This window comes from Sorex fumeus, unplaced genomic scaffold (genome assembly GCF_029834395.1).
Source record: "Sorex fumeus unplaced genomic scaffold, SorFum_2.1 ptg000063l, whole genome shotgun sequence".
Taxonomy (NCBI): domain Eukaryota; kingdom Metazoa; phylum Chordata; class Mammalia; order Eulipotyphla; family Soricidae; genus Sorex; species Sorex fumeus.
In genome coordinates, this window is record NW_026606120.1 from 81,977,381 (window position 1) to 81,992,703 (window position 15,323).

The 15,323-nt window shown below is 50.5% G+C and overlaps 1 protein-coding gene across 2 annotated transcripts in view; it reads left to right on the forward strand.

The window, feature by feature from the left end:
- The first annotated feature begins 11,897 nt into the window (after window positions 1-11,897).
- The window catches only part of HELZ (helicase with zinc finger), a 183,524-nt gene continuing 180,098 nt past the window's right edge, over window positions 11,898-15,323 (forward strand). For both annotated transcript variants that reach the window (XM_056127342.1, XM_056127343.1), the window contains exons 1-2: window positions 11,898-11,943; window positions 13,374-13,429. The gene's annotated coding sequence lies outside the window, so the exon portion shown is untranslated. The remainder of the gene's footprint in view (window positions 11,944-13,373; window positions 13,430-15,323) is intronic.

Sequence of the window (15,323 nt, forward strand, 5' to 3'; positions counted from 1 at the left end):
CAACAATGCTTTTTTTTTTTCTTTTTGGGTCACACCGGGTGATGCTCAGGGGTTACTCCTGGCTCATGCACTCAGGAATTACTCCTGGCGGTACTCGAGGAACCATATGGGATGCTGGGAATCGAACCCAGGTCAGCCATGTTGGCTGCACGCAAGGCAAACGCCCTACCCGCTGTGCTATTGCTCCAGCCCCAACAATGCTTTTTCTTGACAGGCTTTCAGCTGACACTTTTCTGGGTCTGCCATTCACCCATTCATTCAGATTTTCTTTGAGTTTTGCAGAGAGGCCTGGGGCAAAATTAATTAGATTCATTCTTCTGGTGTCAATATTTTGATATTATATTATAACTTTTTAAATTTTCCATTTTCTTATGATTGCTTTCAGGATTATCTCTATGTTCTCAGAAACACCTATTTTTTTTGATGTGTGTGTGTGTGGGGGGTCGATTTGGATCCCCTTTGGCTGTGCTCATGGGCTACTCCTGGCTTGTGCCTGGGGGACAACGCAGTGCCAGAGATCAAAGCAAGCACCTTCACTCCTGTACTATCTCTCTGGCTCAATACCTGTTTATTTTCTTTTACTCATTTATTTTTGCTTTTTGAATCACACCCAGCAGCGCACAAGGGTTTACTCCTGGCTCTTCACTCAGGAATTACTCCTGGTGGTGCTCAGGGGACTATATGGGATGCTGGGAATCGAACCCGGGTCGGCAAGGCAAACGCCTGACCTGCTGTACTATCACTCCAGCCCCCCTGTTTGTTTGTTTTGGGCCACATCTGGCTATGCTCAAGGGCATTCCTGGAAGTGTTTTTTGGAGATATACTATGCTGGGAATGGACCTGAGTCTCCCACATATATAGGTCAGTTCCTCTGAGCCACCTCCAGGGTCTAAGACATACCTTTTAAGTGTGAGATTAGTAACGTCACTAACCTATCTCAGGCCCCTTTTTGCTTTGGGGATACCAGGTCTACACCCCATGATGATGGAGTGAGACCATATGGTACTGGGGATCAAACCTGGGTGGGCTGCACACAAGCACGCCTCCTAACTGCTATGCTGTCTTCCTAGCCCCCCCTTTTCTCCTTCACTACTTGCTGCAGTGTCTCACCTCCTGAATAGGAACGTCCTACATAGGCCAGGGGCGTGAGTTGGGGGTACAGAGGGGTGGGGCACGCGCTTCACTCCCTGACACATACACACTCTCACAGACAGACAAGATAGACAGACAGACAGACAGACACAGTGCATGTAGGGAGAACAGACATCCTTTTCAGTTCCAAGGGAGAGCTTCAATATTTCACTGGGTTGTGATATTTGCAGGGTTTTGGTCACCCTTTAGTGAGTGAAGAAAATTCCTTTGCCAGTACAAGTGTTTTCCTCAGTAGTGATGAATGTTATCCGGTACTTTTTCTGCCTCTATTAAAGAGGCCTGATGACTCTTCTCTTCTGTTCCAGTAGCGTGGAACACTTGACTGCAGTGAAGTCAAGCTTCATTCCTCACAACAAGCTCACCTTGGCGAAACTCTGTTATCTCCTTTGCTGGGTTGCTTTGCTCATTGTGAGGGCGACTTTTTGCTTGGAAGTGTGGAAAGTGAATTTGCTGGTTATCTTCCTTCTTTTTTGTTTTTATTTCTTTTTTGGATCACACCCAGCAATGCTTAGGGGTTACTCCTGGCAGTGCCTTGGGAACCATATGGGATGCTGGGGATTGAACCCAGGCCGGCGGCATGCAAGGCAAACGCCCTGCCGCTGTACTATTGCTCTGGCCCTGGTTATCTTCCTTCTGTGGCGATGTCTTTACCAGAGTTCGGTATGGAGGTACTGCAAGCCCCCTAGACTTTCTGCGTTAGGGATGATTTCCTTTCTCTTGAAAACACACATTTCCCAGGGGCCACAGAGGCAGTGCAGTGGGCAGAGCTGGGAGGGGTGGGGCAGAGAGACAGCACAGCAGGTATGGTTCTTGTCTAACACCCAGTTGACCGGGGTTCAATCCCCGGCATTCCATCTGGTCAGCAAGCTTGTCAGGACCGATTCCTGAGTGCAGAGTCAGGAATAATAATCCCGGAGCACCACCAGATGTGGGCCCAAAGCAATAAATAAACAAATGAACACACCACAAAACAGTGGGCACTTATTTTGCATGTGGCCGACTTGGGTTCTATCCCTGGCACCCCATATGGTCCTTCTAGAGCCCTGCTAGGAGTGATTCCTGAGTGCAGAGACAGAGGTGAGCCCTGAGCTCCGCCAGGTGTAGTCCCCAAATAAAAACAAACAAAATTTCCCTTGTAGGACCTGATGCTGGCCTGAGTCACCTTCCTGGTCCTTTCTTGCTGGGGCTCATGGAGAACAGAGCCGTTTACATCAGCTAAGTGCCCGTGGGCTGCTCTGGGGTGTGAACACACAGTTTTGTGCTTGCTAGGCACGTCCTTCAGGCCAGCAGCTCAATGCCCCTTTTCCTATTTTCACTCTCTGCTTTGTGGTTTTTTGTTTGTTTTGTTTTGGGGCCTCATCCCAGGATGCTCAGGGGACCATACATTGTGCCAGGGATGGAATCTGGCTCAACTGCATGCAAGGCAGTACCTCCCCCGCTCTACCATTGTTCTCTGAAGGAAGGTGTCTCAGATGGGTGTCTGTTAACTTTATTTTTTTTTTATTTACTTATTTTTGCTTTTTGTGTCACACCCAGAGATGCACAGGGCTCACACCTGGCTCTGCACTCAGGAATTACCCCTAGCGGTGCTCAGGGAACCAGTTGGGATGCTGGGAATCGAACCCAGGTAGGCCACGTGCAAGGCCTTACCCGCTGTGCTATTGCTCCAGCCCCCAGTGTCTGTTAACTTTAATCCACCAGTGAAACTCAGCTTTGCTGGATCTAGGATTTTCTTTATGAGAGGATTTTAAAGGATAAAAGCTTATTTTAAAAATGTAGATACAGAACTCTTCTGCTTTATAATTCTTATCGTCAGAGTCTAGCAAATTCTACTTTTAAGAAATTTGTCTATTTCAATCAAAATGTCAGATTTCCTGGCAAAAAAATTACTTATATTGACTCATTATGTTTGGAACAATTGAAGATCTGTAGAAGTTGCTCTCTTTTTTCATTTTCTGGGGTATTATTTGTGCTTTTTAATATTAGCCTCACCAGGGGGTTATTAATTCTATGAGTCTTTCAAATAATTAACTTTTGACCATTTCCATTTATTTGCACTTTCTTGTACTTATTCCTCGTTCTTTCCTAATTTCTCAAAAAGAATACTCATTCTTACTGCAAGTACTTATTTTTTACTTATAGTTCTGGAAGGGAATTGAGGAGGAGAAGAGGTTAAGGAAGGAGAGGAGAAAGAAAGAGAAATGCTCAGTCTACTGCAAGTACATGCGTCAGAAAAGTCTAGCTTCCTTTTGCTGGAGCTAGGATGCTTGCCTTGTATGCTGCCACCTCAGGTCCAATTCCCAGCACTCCATATAATCTCTCGAGTGGCCTGTTAGGAGTAAGCCCTGAGCCCCGATGGGTGCTGCCCTGCCAAACAAAACAAGCCCAGCTTCCTCAATTAGCGTGGCTTTAGCTATATCTTTAATTTGGAGATAGTTTTTTTCTTCTTTTTTCAGGGGTTTGGGTGGGGTGGAGGGCACACCCTTCGGTGCTCAGGGGCCAGAATTCGTAGCATTTGGTGGGCCAGAATTTGAAGCATGCCTCAGCTGCAGCTACAACAAAACCAAATGGATGAATGGGTGGATGGATGGATGGATGGATGGATGGATGGATGGATGGGTGGTTGGATGGGTGGGTGGTTGGATGGATGGGTGGGTGGATGGGTAAGTGAGTGGTTGGATGGGTGGGTGGGTGCCTTGACCTCTAGAGATGATTTTGTTTTTCTGTTATTTATTTATTTTTTAACCATACCAAGTGGTTCTCAGGATCCAATTCTGCTTTTCTTTTCTTTCTTTCTTGGTCCATACCCTGCTGTACTCGGAGATCACTCCTGGTGGTGCTGGGGGACGCATGCAGTGCTGTGGAAATGCCTTCCTTCCTCGGCTGTCTCTCTAGTTCATGAGACGAAGTATTTAAAAAACTTTCTGCTCAGGGCCTCAGTGATAGTACAGTGGGAAGGGAGTTTGTCTTGCACCCGCTGGCTCCCGTTTCGATCCCTGGAATTCCATATGGGGCCCCAAGCAACACCAGGTGTGATTCCTGAGTGCAGAGCCAGGAGTAACTCCTGAACATCCATCACCAGGTGTCATACAAAAACCAAGAACTAAAAACAAACAAACAAATCCTTTCTGCTGTAGTTTTTTTCTGATTTTATTACTTTTTGTTTTGACTTCTGAGTCATGTCTGGCAATGTTCAGAGGCTCTGCTTGGTGGTGTCAGGATTCGAACTAGGGTTGTGGCCTTAGTTAAATGCTTTGCAAGTGCCTTAACTTTTTAAAATTTTTATTAGTGAGACACCATGAGGTACAGTTGTAGACTTACAAATTTTTGTGCTTGGGTTTCAATTATACAATGATGAAATACCCATCCCTCCACCAGTGCCCATTTCCCACCACCACGGATCCCAGTATCCCTTCCACCCCCCATCTCCCCCATCCCACCCTGCCTCTGTGGCAGGGCATTCCCTTTTGTTCTCTCTCTCTTTTTGGGTGTTGTGGTTTGCAAAAGAGGCATTGAGTGGCAATCATGTTTGGTCTATAGTCTGCTTTCCCGGCTAAACTCTCACTCAAAATCAAAGGAACGGCACACTATTTTCTAGATAAATAGCAGCTCAGGAACTTCACAGACTCAAAACCAAACCTAAAACAAGGGCTAAAGGGGCTACTATAAGACAAGACAAACCCTACAACCACAATAGACCCTTACAAAAAGATGACACAAAACCCCATAACAGTAATCTCTCTCAATGTCAACAGTCTAAATTCACCATTGAAGAGACACAGAATGGCAAAATGGATACAGAGACAGAACCCAACATTCTGCTGCCTACAAGAAACTCATCTCAACAGTCAGAGCAAACACAGACTCAAAGAGAAAGGATGGAAAACAATCCTGCAAGCAAACAGCTCCTTCAAAAAAGCTGGGGTGCTGGGCTGGAGAGATAGCACAGCGGGTAGGGCGTTTGCCTTGCACGCGGCCGACCCAGGTTCAATTCCCAGCATCCCATATGGTCCCCTGAGCACCGCCAGGAGTGATTCCTGAGTGCAGAGCCAGGAGTAACCCCTGTGCATTGCCAGGTGTGACCCAAAAAGCAAAAAAAAAAAAAAAAAAAAAGCTGGGGTGGCCATACGAGTTTCCGACAACATTAATTTCACGTTGAAAAAGATTAGAAGGGACAGCAAAGTCTATTTTCTCTTCATCAAGGGATACGTACAACAGGAAGAAATCACACTCGTAAATGTATACGCACCTAATGAGGGAACATCTAAATATTTAAAACAACTGCTAACAGATTGTAAGGAGGACATTGCTAGCAACACAATAGTATTTGGAGACTTCAACATCGCCTTATCACCTCTGGATAGATCAATAAGAACAAAACTCAGCAAGGAATCATTGGCTTTGAAAGAAGAAATAGAAGAGAAAGGGCTTATAGACCTATAAAGTGCCTTAACTTTTGTACTGTTTTTAAAATTGGCCCCTTTTCCCATTGTGATGTTTTAAGATTTTAAATTTTTATTTATTTAAAAGGCCCTCCCGTTGATCGTCGATTTGCTCGAGCGGGCCCAGTAACGTCTCCATTGGAGACTTTGTTGTTACTGTGTCTGGCATATCGAATACTCTCGGTAGCTTGCCGGGCTCTCTGAGAGGGGCGGAGGAATTGAACTCGGGTTGGCCATGTTGGCCGCGTGTAAGGCGAACGCCCTACCCGCTGTGCTATCGCTCCAGCCCATAATAAATTTATTTATTTATTTTTTGCTTTTTGGGTCACACCCAGCAATGCACAGGGCTTACTCCTGGTTCATGCAATCAGGAATTACTCCTGGCGGTGCTTGGGGGACCATATGGGGTGCTGGGAATTGAACCTGGGTTGGCCTCGTGCAAGGCAAACGCCCTACCTGCTGTACTATTGCTTTAGCCCGTTTTAAATTTTTAACTCAAGCAAAATCATCTTTTTTTTGTTTGTTTTGGGGCCATATGTGCTGTGCTCAAGGCTTCCCTCTCCTGACTTTGCAGATAGGGATCACTCCTGGCAGGGTTTAGGGAACGGTTTGAGGTGCTAGGGATATAACATGGGTTGGCTACATGCAAGGCAAGCGCCCCACCACTGTACTGTCACTCTAGCCCCTCCAAAAGAGTTTTTTTTTCTTTTTTGGGTCACACATGGCGATGCAAGGGCTAACTCCTGGCTCATGCACTCAGGAATTACTCCTGGCTTCTCGGGGGACCATATGGGATGCTGGGAATCGAACCCCGGTCGGCTGTGTGCAAAGCAAATGCCCTATCCGCTGTGCTATCACTCCAGTCCCACCAAAGTAGTTTTGTTAAAATAAATGTAAGAGATGTGAGGGGAGAGAAAGAGTGATGTGTGTTCAAGACAGATCATGAGCTTCTCCAGAGTGGAAAAAAAGAAACTTTGCTATGTTTTTAGTCAATGAATTATTTAGGAGTATACCTTGTTTTAAGTCTGTGGATATTTTCTACTTACATTTTTTCCTTATTTTTTAGCTTAATTGCATCATTGTCTGAGCACGTACTCTGTATTATTTAGATCATTTGAAATTTGTTGAGACTTGCTATATGGCCTTGCATTTTCATAAACATTCCCTATGCACTTGAAAAGAATTTGTGATCTGTAGATGTGGGTTTTTAAAAATAAATACATTTTAAAAATAGGTGAGATTTACTCATCCAGTTGTTCAAACTTATTTCATTCTTCTGTTTGGTTGGTTTGTTTTGGGTTACACACAGCAGGCCTCGTGGTCTATTTCTAGCTCTGTGCTTGGAGGTCAGTTCTGGAGGTGTTTGGCGACCAAGTGGTGGCAAGGATCAAACCCAGGGCTCTGACATCAGACCCTTTGGGCCATCTCCCCACCCCTCTAATATATATTTTTTAGATATTCTCAGTGGTTCTTGGGATCACTCCTGGTTGTACTTGGGGTTTCTGCACTGTTTCCCTGGCCTCTCAAATCTATCTTTGAGGAGGAGTTATTGGCCATCCCGGCAAGTGCTCATTCAGTGTCCTGGATGAGGAATCACATGCAAAAGTCAGGGCCCTTTGCCCCCTCGTTTTTTTTTCCCTTTTGGGTCACAACCGGCAATGCACAGGGGTTACTCCTGGCTCTGCAGCCAGGAATTACCCCTGGTGGTGTTCGGGGGACCATATGGGATGCTGAGAATTGAACCTGGGTTGGCCCCATGCAAGACAAATGCCCTACCTGCTGTGCTATCTCTCCAGTCCCTACCCCCTCATTTTTTATTGTAGTGAAAACTCGCTGCATGGCAAAGCCTGAAAACTACCTGTGACGTATTTGATATGCCAAACACAGTAACAACAAATCTCACGATGGAGACATTACTGGGTCCGCTTGAGCAAATCGATGAACAACGGGAGGACAGTGCTACAGTGCAGTGCAGTAAAAATCACATAGAATTTACTTTTGTTATTTTAAGTTTTTTTTTGGGTGGGGGGGGCACACTGGTGGAACTCAGGGCTTACTCCTGATTTGGTACTCAGGGATCAGTCCTGGCAGGCTTGGAGGACCAAAGGAGGTGCTGCGTGTTGAACCCAGGACTGCCCCATGCAAGGTATGCACCCTATCCACTGGACATCTTTTTTTGCCTCAAATGTATCATCTTTATAACTGTAAACCTACAGGTCAGTACTGTTACACAAATTCATTTTTTTTCCTGCTATTGTGCTCTCGAATTTTCCTTTTCATCTTACAAAACTGAAATTCCATTTTGATCATTCCTTAATTCTTCTCTACTCCAACCGCTGGACACCATCCTTCTACTGTTTTGTTTGTTGGCTTCTTTTTAGGCTTTTTGGGTCACACCTGGCAATGCTCAGGGTTAAGGCCTGGCTCTGCACACAGGAATTACTCCTAGTGGTGCCCGGGGGACCCTGTGGGATGCTGGGTCGACCGTGAGCAAGGCGAATGCCCTACTCTGATCTGTCCTTTTATTTTTGTTTCTCCTTCCTCTTCTCTTCCCTACTTTTTTCTCTGTGGGGGCTGCTTGGCGGGAGTGGCAATTAAGAAAGGGAAGAAAAGGCTGAGATGCTGGATATATTCTGAAGGCAAAGCAGGATTTCCAGGTGGAGGGAAAGTGGAGTTAGAAAAACCGGACAGAGTGTGTCCCAAGCAATGATGAGGATGAAGTTGTCCACCATGGGCCGGGGGAGAGTGCCGGGCGCTTACGTTGTGGGAGGCCAGAAATCTAGTTGTGGACATGCTGTGTTTGAGATGAGAGCAAAGGAGGAACGAGAGGAGGCCCAGGAGAAAAGCCTAGGCAGAAACTCTCTGTTTGCAGACCTTTGCCTGGTTGAAAACAGTATTTAAGGCTCTAGACAGGAAAGGGTGGGAGTGTAGAGATGAAAACTAAGCAGGCGTGGCCAGGGGCCTAGGTGAGAGTATAGCGGCTGTAGGGTGTTTGTCTTCCAGCCCGGGTTTGATCCTGAGCTCCACCTATGGTCCAACACTGCTAGGAGTGATCCTTGAGTGCCAAATCAGGAGTAAGCCCTGAGCACCACCAGTGTGCCCCCCTTACCCCCCCAAAACTTAAAATAACAAAAGCAAATTCTATGCGATTTTTACTACAAGAAAAAATGAGGGGGCAAGGGGCCCTGACGTTTGCATACGGTTCCCCATCCAGGACTGACCCCTGAATATTTCCAGGAATGGCCCAATACCTCCCCCTCAAAGATAGATTTGAAAGGCTGGGTATTTCCACTACCACTGGAGGGAAAAAAAAAAAAAGGCATGACCAGAGATGGAGGAGGGAACTAGAGAAGGAAGAGGGGGTTGAGATGGGGAGTATTTGCTACTCTCAAAACAGATTCAGATTGGACCTCTATTCCTAGAAGCCGAGGGCGGGTTTTCCAAGACTCCATTTCTATCTGGCCGACACTTCAGAGTTCCGAAGAGTTGAAGGGCACCACTGTTTGCCCCCACCCCTCCCCCCTGATAAAAGCCTGGCCATTCATTCCGAAAATATTTGCTAAGATCCCATGGAGATGTCAGCCCTAGACTTGTCACCATGTGGACAAGCCAGAGGAGGTGTGTGCCTTTTGGAGAGTTTATCCTTGAAGGTCAGAGTGTGGGTGGAGAACATTCAACAAATAAAGGGACAAGATACACTTTCTCATGGGGGTGAGTAGAGAGATTGATCCACTTTGGGGATCAGAAAGGCTTGCAGGCTGAAGCTGAGATGTGTGTGTGTGTGTGTGTGTGTGTGTGTGTGTGTGTGTGCGCGCGCGCGCGCGCGCGCGCGCGCGCAGTGGGGGGGGGGGCTGTGTGTGAGAAGATGCGCATTAGATATGGGGGTGAGGAGCCTGGCAGTGTTGGGGGAGGTTGACCTGGTAGGGGAGGTTGCAGGAAATTTGGGGTTTTCCAAGTGTGATGGCAAGTTGTTAGTGGGGTTAAGCAGAAGATTAAGTTGTCTACAGTCTAAGATTTGTGTTTGGTTTGGGGGCCCCACTCGGTGATTCTAGGGCTTAGTCCTCCTGGCTCTGTCTGTGCTGAGGGATCACTCTGGGACTCAGGGGACCAAATGTGCCAAGGATGGAACTCGGGTTGGCCGTGTCCCCCGGAAGCACCCTACATGCTGGACTAACTCTGGTTCCATCTCTGAAGGTTTCTGGAATGTCTGGTGTGGGTCAGTGGGAAAAGAAACTGCAGGGGGCAGAGTGGAGACCTGGGAGAAGCGTTACCAGGCGCCTCCAGCTCAGGTAACAGTTATGATTGATGTCCAGGGCGCACCTGGGGTTGGATGGTGGTCAGGCAATCACAAGTCACTGCTGCTTCTGAAGGTCAAGATTCCTAGAAGGTCACTTTCCTAACTGCAACCACGTAGGAAACAGTCCTTGCTCTCAGGCTACTTGGGGGTTAATGCTAGGAAAATCAGAGCGCACACACGCAACCTAGTCTCGTAAACTCACCCAGCCCAGTGGGTGACTAGGTGCAGGCTCTGCACGCGGCTCGTAGCCTCCCTCGGGGAGAGGCAGCAGCGGCCCGGCCGAGCCCACGCCCGCCGGTGCCGGAACGTGTAAGAACTTGGCTCCAGGCTCCACTTTCCCAACTCTGGGGAGCTCAGGAGCGCGGTGACTCAGGGGAGGTCCCTCTGCGCTCTGAGTTCTGGGCGGGAGTGACTCACGACCTCCCTCCCTCCCGGCGAAGCCCAGCCAATCTCATAATGAGTCCACACCTCCGACGCCCCGCCAATTGCCGGGGTGAGTTTTCAACTCCCCGGGGCAGGAGTCCCGGCAAGCCTCGGTCCGGGTTCCTGGAGAAAGAAAGAGAGAGGGACAGGTTTGTCGCAGGGTCCGGAGGAGCTTCTGACCCTCGGAGAGACCTCAGGCCCGCAGGTGTTTCCCGTGCATGCTCCCAATTCCCGACGCATTCCAACGGCACTTGGCGCCGAGGACAGCTTGGCCAACCTCCGTGTCCCGGAAACATTTTTTTTCCCCTTTGTAAAAACCCGAACTGGAGGGCTGGCGAGCAGCGCAGCGCCCCCACTCCCCAGTCTGCAGAGACCCGAGGCGCCCGGGAAGCGACAGCGGGAGGGCAGGGTGGGGGACACGGGGACCTCGCGCGGGTGCTCCCGCTCGCCCCGCGCACCCACCCAGAGCCGCGGGGACCAATCCAGCAGAGAGCGGGACCGCGGAGGGGGCGCTCGGCGGGGTCCCCGGGCCACCTCAGCGCCCCTCAACCCCCGCGCGCATCCTCGGCAGCCGGCGACTCCGCGCACGCCCCCAGCAACTTATGCGCGCGCGAGGCGCCCGCGGCCCTTCCTGGCAGGTGGAGCCGCGCGGGCGCATGCCCCTGGGAAACCCCGGGACCCTCTTGGGGACAACCCCCCACCCCACCTTTCCCGAATGACCCGGCTCGCGATGTCACAGTGAGCACGCGGCCGCAAGAGCCCCAAGCCACACTCCTCGGGGAGGCGTCCCTCACGCCGAGGGGCGCGGGGCGCGTGGCCGGCCGGAGGTGGGGAGGACAGTCCACTCCGGGGGAAAAGTTGCCGGGAGCTCCCTCCGGACCCCGCTCAGCCCGCCGCCCGCGCGGGGCTCCCGGGTGGAGTCGGGGACACGGTGCCCGCGCGGGTCCTCCTCTCGGGGTCTGCGTGCCCGGAGCGCGCCGCGCCGGCCGGGCTGCAGGGCGACCCCCCGGGGTGGACGCGCCCTGGAGGTGCGGGACGCTCGGAGCCCGCCGCCGCCGCGCGTGGGGAGCAGTCACAGACGCATCCATGCGCATCAATAAATCAAGGAGCCGCTCGGGGCCGCCCGCGGCGGGGAACCCTCGGGCTGATTAAATGCAGACGTGGGGTGTCTGCCCGGGCCCGGACGAGGGCGGCGCGGCCAAGGCGAGGGGCTGCTGCCGCTGCTGCCGCTGCTGGAGGTGGTGGCGGTGGAGGGCGGGGAAAGGAGGCTGGAGCAAGGAGAGAGGGGGAAAAAAAAAAGAAAAACAAAAAAAAGAAAAAAAAAAGAAAAAACAACTCCCAAGCTACGGTTTCTTTTCTTTTCTTTTTTTTTTTTGGAAAAAGGGGGTGAATTTTCCATGCTCGCGGGCCGCGGGCCGCGAGGGGGGCCGCGGCGGCGACCGCCCGGGCAGGCCCGCCACCCGGGGCAACTTTCGGGGCGGGAGGCGCGGCCGCAGGGGCGGCGCCGGCGGCGGGAGGCGGGCGCCGGGGGCCGGCGGGGGGGAGTCACTTTAAAGGCTCTTTCCTACCCACAATGCTTTGTGGGGACGTTGACAAGTGGATCCAAGATGGCGTAGAAAGTAATGACAGGTAAGTCCCGACTTCCCGGTCCCCCGCGGCCGGGCGCGCGCGCCGGGGCGGCGGGGCCGTGCGGGGCGGCGGCGGGGCGCGGCGGCGGCGGCGGCGCGGGGGCGGCGGCGGCGGGGGGCGGCGGGGCGCGGGCGGGCGGCGGCGCGCGGCGGCGCGGGAGGCCCGGGCGCCGGCCGCTGTTTACCGCCGCGGCGCCTCCCCGGGGCCGCTTCCCCGCCGGGCCCGGGCCCTGGGGGTGGCGCGGGGGTCCGGGCGCCCCGCGCCGGGGCGGTGCGTGCGTGCGTGCGCGCGCGCGCGCGCGCGCGGGTGCAGGGCTGTGTGCGTGTGTGTGTGCGTGTGTGTGTGTGCGTGTGTGCGTGTGCGGGACCGGGGGGGGGGGGTCGCTCCCTCCAGCCCCCGGCGCTCGGGGCGCGCTGCCCCTGCTGCGGGTCGCCGTCCCGGGCTACTCCCGGGCCCTCCCACGCCCCGCGCCCCCACTCCCGGCTCGGACTTCCCGCGGGGCCGGGCGCCGGCCTCGGCCGGCTCCGGGGTGGGCGTGGGGGGCGGGAGGGGGGAGAAAAGTGGGTCAGGGGTGCGCCCCCTTTCCTCCCTCGCCCGCGGCTGTGGCCCGTGCTTCACTTTCTCCACCTCCCACTCCCCCCCTCCTTTTTCTCCGCCCCCCACCCCCACCTCCTCGGAAATTCTTATTGGCCCGCAAACACATCAACAAAAATAAAAACAGGCTGTTCTTTCCTGCGGGGGTTTCTTCAAAAGAGACTCCCCTTTCCGAGGGCTCCAGGCGTTACAGTTGCACCTAGAGAACTTTGATTTCTCCCCCTCCTCTCCCCTCCCCTCCCCTCCCCCCGCGCGGGGTCGCTCTCCCCCGGCACCCCTCTCTTTGCTGACGACCCTGCCTCTTGGGCTTCCAGTCCGCGGCTTCTTCCTGGATGGGGATCCTCCAAATGGGCATCCTTGGCCCCCTTCCGTCTCTACTTTTTAAGGCAAAGCTTCAGTAAATAAAACTCCGGACCCCCTTCCCCGCCCCCACTTCCCACCCCGGATTCCTGGGAGGGGGGAGGGGAAGGAGTTGCCCGGGCTAGTGAGTTTTCATTTTGCCCTTTCTTCAACTCACATTCTTGACTTTTCCTCCCCTTTTATCCCTTCTCCCCCCCCCCCCCCACAAAGAAAGGTGCTGAGATGACTTTCTTATGGGGAATGATGGATACTTTTTAGCACTGGGATACTTTGATCACTTCCGAAAGGAAAGATCTTCATTTTAAAGGGGAACAGGCTCATTTGCAAAACTGTGCCCTGGCCCTCCCACTTCGTTAACTTTCCCCCATTGGAAATGTAAATACCCTTTCTCTTGCCTTGGTGAGATGTTTGTGGCTGTGCGTGGTGGCCTTTTACTGGCTTTGTGTCCACCTGTGTTAATTCTCTGTTTGCCTCAGGAACTGGATGAAGTCATTGATCACTAATGAACTACAGTGCTGGTGAGATGTGTAAGGTGAGATCACGCTTAAAAACCTTTTAACTTTTCCTCTTCTATTCATTTCCACCAACTCACAAGGGTAAGGACCAAACCAAGCCTTTCCAGTGTCGCCATCTTTCTTTCCTAGTATCTCAGTTAAATAGGTGTCTCCACCGGGCTGGATTTAGGAAGGAAAACTGAGTCCCGTGTCCACCGTGGCCTGCATGCCTGCAGCCAGGATGGAGCTTATTCAGAGCACACACTATTTGCAAATGTCCCTGATCTTATCTTTACTAGGGATAATTAGAGAGTGTCTATTTAAATCTCCTCCTGTAGCTTTCTTTTTTAATGGTATAGTTTCTTTTTTTTTTTCTTTCAGTGTTTTGGATTTTATTACTTATACATGGAGTCTGAGTGATAGTTTGTGTGGAGTCTGTGGGACTCCTGGATAAATACCCTTTACATTGGAAAGAATTTTTTTGTTTTGTTTTGGGCTGTACCCAGCGGTGCTCAGGTCTTACTCCTGGCTGGGGGATGTGTAGGGTGCTGAGGCTTGAACCCATGTCAGCAGCATGCAAGGTAAGCACCCTAACTCTGGGGAAAGTTTTTAGTTAAGTCATTCACTCCCTTTGGTGCCAGAGCATTAGTACAGTGGGTAGGGCGCTTGCCTTGCATGAGGCTGACCTGGGTTCCATCCCTGGCATCCCATATTGTCTCCTGAGCACTGGCAGGAGTAACTCCTGAGTGCAGAGTCAGGAGTAAGCCCTGAGCATTGCTTGGTGTGATCCCCTCCACTACCAAAAACGACCACTCCTTTGTTTTCAGGAAAATGGAACATATATCTTGGCATATTTCAATATTCCAATACTGTCTCTTAGTTAGGTGTAAATAAAAATGGTAGAGTGTTGAGCTTCATTTAGCTTACTAAGGGTACGACTGGTTTGTGATTATTTTCTTATAGGTAGCGTATTTAATCTGACTTATAGTTCTTTGGGTTTAAAAAACTTTATTTAGTGTTGTAAAGATGGCTAATTTCTGCACTTTTTTTTTACAAGTGATTTTCTCAATAGTAAAAATAGTAAATAGTAAAAAATCATTTTTACTATTTCTTTAGAAATTGTAAGTTATGTTAAAATGATTGGTTATGCAGGTGTTTTTTTCTTATACATCTGGGCAACCTTTAGATTTTTAGTCTTCTCACAAATGTTTCAGAGCTCATAACATTTGTGTGAGAAGAATAAATTGCCTTGTTTTTTCCAGATTGAGGCATACAATTGACATTTTGCCTTTAAAAAAAAATGGGAGAGGAAGGTGAAGATAAATGGAGGTTCTTAGATGAGTACACACACTGTTTTTGCTTGTGTGTAATTAACATACATTCTTATTTTTATTTTTGGTGGAAAATAAATAATTAAGAGTTTTATTTATGTTCACAGGTGGGAACATATTAATGCCTTCCACCTTTTACTATGATCTTTAATTTATTTTTTGGATTTTGCGTCATATCTGGTAGTGCGCAGGGGTTACTTCTTCCTCTGAATTCAAGGATCACTCCTAGTAGTTCTTGAGGGACCATATGGGATTCTGGGGATTGAATCCAGGTCGCCTATGTGCAAGGCAAGTGCCTCGCCCAGTGAACTGTCTCTCTAGCCTCACAGTGAGCTTCTTTTTTTTTCTTCTCCTTTTTTGGTCACTTTTTTGGTCACATCCTGCAATGCTCAGAGGTTACTCCTGGTTCTGCACTCAGGAATTACTCCTGGTGGTGCTCAGGGGGCCCTGTGGGTTGCTGGGAATCGAACCTGGGTCAGCCGCGTGCAAGGCAAATGCTTTACCTGCTGTACTATGACTTCGGCTCACTATGAACTTAAAGTGAGTTCTTTTCTTCCCCCACTCCTCTCCTTCTTTCCTTCCCTCTTGTTCCTTTCTTTCT